At 42.6% G+C, this 6,599-nt stretch overlaps 1 protein-coding gene across 1 annotated transcript in view; it reads right to left on the minus strand.

Moving 5' to 3' along the window:
• Nucleotides 1-6,177, minus strand: part of LOC124788513 (fibronectin type 3 and ankyrin repeat domains protein 1-like) — a 158,122-nt gene extending 151,945 nt beyond the window's left edge. Inside the window, exon 1 of the mRNA XM_047255782.1 lies at nt 6,108-6,177. The gene's annotated coding sequence lies outside the window, so the exon portion shown is untranslated. The remainder of the gene's footprint in view (nt 1-6,107) is intronic.
• Nucleotides 6,178-6,599: the final 422 nt, after the last annotated feature.

Below are 6,599 nucleotides of genomic sequence, written 5' to 3' on the forward strand. Positions count from 1 at the left end.
TTCAGAAACATCATTAAGAAAAGTAAACTACATGAGATACGATGTGACAAACGAACAGGCATAAAATGGACCGAAGAACGCAAGCGAGATCACAGCCAGAAGATGAAAGAAGTATGGGCAACCAAAAAGGCAATCAAGATGAAGCCGAAGACACAAAGCCGACAAAAAGCATTGACAGAGGACCGGAAACAGAAACACAGCGAGCGAATGAGGAAAGTTTGGGCAGCAAGGAAGGCAGCAAAAGGAACTGGCCATGTAGTTTAGTCCAAACGCTCTCTTTAAGGGCAAAACACCAATAATATATATATATATATATATATATATATATATATATATATATATGTGTGTGTGTGTGTGTGTGTGTGTGTGTGTGTGTGTTAAAGAGGGAGAGAGATTTCTTTTTCTTAATAAAATAAAAATTATTTATTTTATTTTTATTACTATAAATGAATAAAACTACACACACACATACATACACGCACACACACATTAACAAAACAGTTGAATGCAGAAAACTTAGAATGTTGGTAACTTAGATAAACAAATGAAACTCTGTATTAAAAAGATGGCAGTTACAGTGATGTGTAACGGAAACAGTGAAATGAAAGTGAACTGTAAGATTCCACCTGGTTGCCAGATGAGAAACAGCAGTTTACATAGATGCAATGAATTAGAAGTTACCTGTAAGTAGGCTTCCATTTCATAGAAAAACGTTGAGGAGCTGTGTTTAAATCTATAACCTAGATGTGAAACCATAACCTATGTGTAAAAATGGACAAATCATGTAATATTTCAGGACACCCACTGAAGATGCCTTGCAAAAAAACGGTAAACGCGTCTGGGTGCTTAAATAAAAATAAAAATTTCGGCGTGCATCATACAAAAGTGGCATTTTCTTTGAAACAACTGCAAGATTAGATTAATTACTGTACGCAGGGCGACATTTAAGAAATCATTCTTCCTGCCTCCCATAGTTGACTGGCACGGTGAAAAGTTCTAATAACTAGTACAGTGGGAGGTACCGTCCGCTATGCATTTCACAGCGATTTGCAGAATGTAGATATAGTAAACGTAGATATGCCACAGAATCTCAGCTTAGTTTTAAATGACCAAACTCAATACTCTATTCCCTCTCTGTTAAATTAAGTTTCAGTTATACAGATACTAGATTACAATTGAGATTTGCTTTAGTTTTCAAATGTTCATATATGTAGGATGTCCCCACAAAAATTCAGATTTTTCATTTTTAATTAAATTAATTGACTACACTAACGGAAAGAAGAAATCGCAACACGATGATGGCAGGCGTGTTTCTACATCTGAAAGACAATGTCTATTCAGATTTCACTCATGTCGCATAATGGGGGCGCTAGTAGCGTCGCTACAAGGATGCAAATCAGGTTTGCGTGCTGTAACGGTCGTGAGCGTTAGTTAACTTTGAGACTGGACGTCGTGAGCTGAAGTTGCTCAAGTATGCCTTCTAAGGTGAAAAAGACGCCATTATCAAGGCCTCGAGGTAATGTAATAGAACTACGAGAAACTGAATGTTCCCTCTGCGATATTCCAGCCACTGTACATGACTGCTGGCAGCGGCGTTCAAGGGAATGGAAAATGGAAATGAGCGTATGGCATCGTTGGCCGGGAGGCCCCCATTCGGGGATGTTCGGCCGCCAAGTGCGAGTCTTATTTCAATCGACGCGACATTGGGCGACTTGCGCGCCGGTGATGAGGATGAAATGATGATGAGGACAACACAACACCCAGACCCTGAGAGAAGAAAATCTCCAACCCGGCCGGGAATCGAACCCGGGCCCGCTTGCATGGACAGCGAGCCCGTTACCACCCACCTACGCAGGCGGACGATCAAGGGAATATACGGCCGCCAAGAAGACCAGGCTGTGGACTGCCACGTGGCACTACCGAGATGTTCGGCGTATGGCTCTGGTGCATTGTACTGCATCTGGAGCAGCAATTTCAACAGCATTTAGCACCACAGTGACACAACGAAGTGTGTAACAAAGCGGTTACTTCACGGACAGCTTCGAGCCAGATGCCCTCAGCGTGCTTTCCAGTGACTCCAAATCACCGCCTTTTGCAACTTCGGTCGCATCAAGTGAGAGCTCATTGGAGAGCTGGGTGGATGTCTGTTGTGTTTTCTGATGAAAGTTGGTTCTGCCTCGGTCCCAGTGATGGCCATGTGTTGGTTAGAAGAAGACCAGCTGAGGGCCTGCAACCAGCCTGTCTGCGTGCTATGGATACACTGGACCTACACCTGGACTTATGGTCTGGCGTGCAGTTTCATATGACAGCAGGAGCACTCTCGTTGTTATCCCACGCACCCTGTCTGCAAATTAGTACGTCAATGTGGTGATTCATCCTGTTGTACTGCCATTCATGAGCGGCATTAGAGGGGGTGTTTTCCAACAGGATAACGCTCGCACACATACCGCCTTTGTAACCCAACACGCTGTACAGGGAGTCGACTTATTGCCTTGGCCTTCAACCGACCACACATGGGACATCATCGGACGACATCATCCACAAACACCATTAATGTAATGTAATGACAGACGAAATGCAACAGGCATGGAACTCTATCCCACAAACCGAGATCAGACTTCTGTGCAACACAATGCAAGCACGTTTGCATTACTGCATTCAAAATTCTGGCGGTTACACCGCTTATTAATGTACCAGTATTCACATTGACAATGGCTTATCACTCACTTACATTAACCCGTGACCTAGCAACGTCAGTCACTTAAATAAGTTACCTAGGCAAATATATTCCCGAAATTTCTTTACTCTACATTGATTACTTTTTGGTGTTGTGATTTTTTTCCGTAAGTGTATTTTGCGCGACATAAAAATGTAATTCTTTCCTTTATAAACACCCTATACGTAATCATTTTTTGTATATTCGTGAGAGTTGCACGTCATTTTACCTGTGTTAGCGAAATTCATTTATCATCTAACAATGAACTGAAAAACTGAAAGCCGGTTCGTGATCAAATAAATAATATTTTGGAGATTATTAGGAAAATTTTCCTATTTAATAGTAGTAATAATAGTAGTAAAAGTGACTAAAACATCAAAGTACACAGTGTTTATATGAATGTAATGCTACACAATGAACTATGAGCTGTACGGAATAGAGATGCTTGAAACACGGATGCCTCGTATTAGAAAAATGATGTGTGCAATACAAAGTATCAGTACCCGGAAAATGAGAAATAACGAGTACGTCTACGAAGATATAAAAAAAATTATCAGAAGCAATTGCAAAACGAAGATCCATCTCCTTTGGACACATGTACTGAATGACTGAGCAGAGGGAGACGAAACTAATATTCCTGTGTTTGTAGAAAAAGAAGTCGATGACAGTAAGGATTAAACAAATAAGAAAAGAACAATAAAGAAACAACAAAGCATCAGAAATAGCAGAAAGAAATGTTTTCAACAACTAAAAACGAAATTCAGAACGCTTTCAAGGGAGAGAAGGCAAAAAAATAGGGAACAAAACGGACAGAATAAACGAAAAAAACAAAATGGGGAGAAGATGAAACGGTACTGCAAAAAATAGGAAACGACAAAGAAAGAAGAGGAATTCAAGTTGTTGTGCTATTGTAGTTGGTCGGTACAAAGATGGAAAATGAAATTGACCAGATACAAGTAGGACGCCCCCGCTGAGGGTTCCGTACAAACTTAATTATGTACGTAGACAGTTAATCAATTCTGGAAATCAAGGATCTCGACGATTTTTGCCTATAATCGACATTGATACAAGCAAGACATCGGTTCTAGGGATTCCAAGACTTTCTAGAATATTTTAATTTCAAGTTTGAAGCCGGACAACAAATGACACAAAAGATATTTTTTGTGTGATATAATTACAGACTAACAATTTTCCAATTTTTCCCTTTATTTGTACTATGAAACGTTACTTCTTACCAAATTTCATGATCCTACGGCAAGGGAAAGTACCCTACATGTTTTAATGAGTGAGTTTGCGAGTACCAAATTACGCGACATAAATGGCCGTGTTGACTTAGAAGCTAACGTTTATTATACCGCTAATGGTCCATCGATACTAGTATGTGACGTACATTTCAGCTTGATGCGTCTACCTGCTCGTGAGAAAAAGGGGTCTTAACAGACGATGGACAAACAGTCTGATAACAAATGACAACAAAAATTGTTTTTCCTTGTGATATAATTACAGATTAACAGTTTTCGGAATTTTTCCTTCGGTTGTAGTGTGAAACCTTGCTTCTTGGGAAATTTCATGATAATAGATCAACAGGAAGTGCTCTATAGGTTTTTATGAGTGAGTTTGCGAGTATCAAAATATGTGATATAAATGGCCGTATGTATTAATTGCATTGACAAACTTCAATTTTTTTACATCGTTAAGTGACCGTAGACCTTGATACGTGACATGAATTTCAACTTGTGGTATGTCTATCAGTTGCTGAGAAAAATGGTTCTTAACTGTCGTACAGACAAACATAGACATGGACAACAAAGTGATATATATATATATATATATATATATATATATATATATATATATATATATATAGTTATAATAGAGGGAAACATTCCACGTAGGAAATATATATCTAAAAACAAAGATGATGTGACTTACCAAATGAAAGTGCTGGCAGGTCGACAGACACACAAACAAACACAAACATACACACCAAATTCAAGCTTTCGCAACAAACTGTTGCCTCATCAGGAAAGAGGGAAGGAGAGGGAAAGACGAAAGGATGTGGGTTTTAAGGGAGAGGGTAAGGAGTCATTCCAATCCCGGGAGCGGAAAGACTTACCTTAGGGGGAAAAAAGGACGGGTATACACTCGCACACACACACACATATCCATCCACACATATACAGACACAAGCAGAAATATGTCTGCTTGTGTCTGTATATGTGTGGATGGATATGTGTGTGTGTGCGAGTGTATACCCGTCCTTTTTTCCCCCTAAGGTAAGTCTTTCCGCTCCCGGGATTGGAATGACTCCTTACCCTCTCCCTTAAAACCCACATCCTTTCGTCTTTCCCTCTCCTTCCCTCTTTCCTGATGAGGCAACAGTTTGTTGCGAAAGCTTGAATTTGGTGTGTATGTTTGTGTTTGTTTGTGTGTCTGTCGACCTGCCAGCACTTTCATTTGGTAAGTCACATCATCTTTGTTTTTATATATATATATATATATATATATATATATATATATATAAGGTAAACGGAGTGACACAATGGCGTGCACACACTTTATCCAACGTGTAAGCGTCACTACGAATATTCGGACCTGGGTTATGACATGTTCGATATGCCTGCCATCATTGGCGACGATCTGGCGCAGACAAATAGCGAAATTCTGCATGACCCGCTGAAATGTCGCACCATCGACTCTGTCGATGACTTCCTGAATGGCCGTTTTCAGCTCAGCAATGGTTTTGGGGTTACTGCTGTTCACCTTGTCTTCATATAGCCCTACAAAAAGGAATCGCATGTGTTCAGATCCGGAGAATATGGCGGCCAATCGAGGCCCATGCTAGTGGCCTCTGGGTACCCCAGAGCCGAAATGCGGTCCCCAAGTACTCTTCCAGGACGTCAAACACGCTCCTGCTTCGATAGGGTCGAGCTCCGTCTTGCATGAACCACATCTTGTCGAAAGCAGGATCACTTTGGATAATGGGGATGAAATCATCTTCCAAAACCTTCGCGTACCGAGCGGTAGTCACCGTGTCATCAAGTAATATCACACCGATTATTCCGTGATTGGACACAGCACACCACACAGTCACCCGTTGGGGGTGAAGAGACTTCTCGATCGCGAAATGCGTATTCTCAGTCCCCCAAACGAGCCAGTTTTGCTTATTGACAAATCCATCCAAATGAAAGCGAGCTTCGACGCGAAACCAAATCATCCATTCGCATAGTAATTCCCATCACGCCCCGCATCCAACCGTGCAGTGTGAACGTCCTAACGCAAACCGTTAAGAAGTTATGACTATTTTGTTTCATGTAGTTCAATAATTGTCACTACATATATATCTCCTGCGGAGCCGTGCGTTACAGAGGCAAGTGGCGGAGGTACTTACAATAGAGTCGGGATGCCGAGGCGGCGCCTCCGATGAAGCCCGGCACCTTCGCCGGGAGAAGTGTGCTGACTGCGCGTCAGCTGTCGCCGGCGGCAGCGGCTCGGCCAGTGGTTTGGCGCCAGATGTGTGCTACAGATAGCGGCCGCATGCAGACGGCGTCGCGACGTGACGCGTGGTGTCGCGGCGCTGCAACGGGGCCGAGGCTGCCGCCCCAGAGCACGTCGCGCTGCACGTAGGCCGGCGTCGCGTGCGGGCCTGCAACAGGCGCGGTAACGTCACTGCACGCGACCGGCCGCTGCATCTACTCCGTCTGGGCACTTCTCAGTGGGCATTAATATGGACTGCGTCCGCCCTTCGCCTCTGTGACGGCTTGGATGGTGCTTAGAATGCATTCAATGAGGTGTCTGAATGTCTCTGCAGAAATGGCACCCCACTCTTTCACAACAGCAGAAACCAAAGAAGTTAATGTGTTGGACGCTAGGGCTTCGAGAG

This window comes from Schistocerca piceifrons, chromosome 3 (genome assembly GCF_021461385.2).
Source record: "Schistocerca piceifrons isolate TAMUIC-IGC-003096 chromosome 3, iqSchPice1.1, whole genome shotgun sequence".
NCBI classification, from domain to species: Eukaryota; Metazoa; Arthropoda; class Insecta; order Orthoptera; family Acrididae; genus Schistocerca; species Schistocerca piceifrons.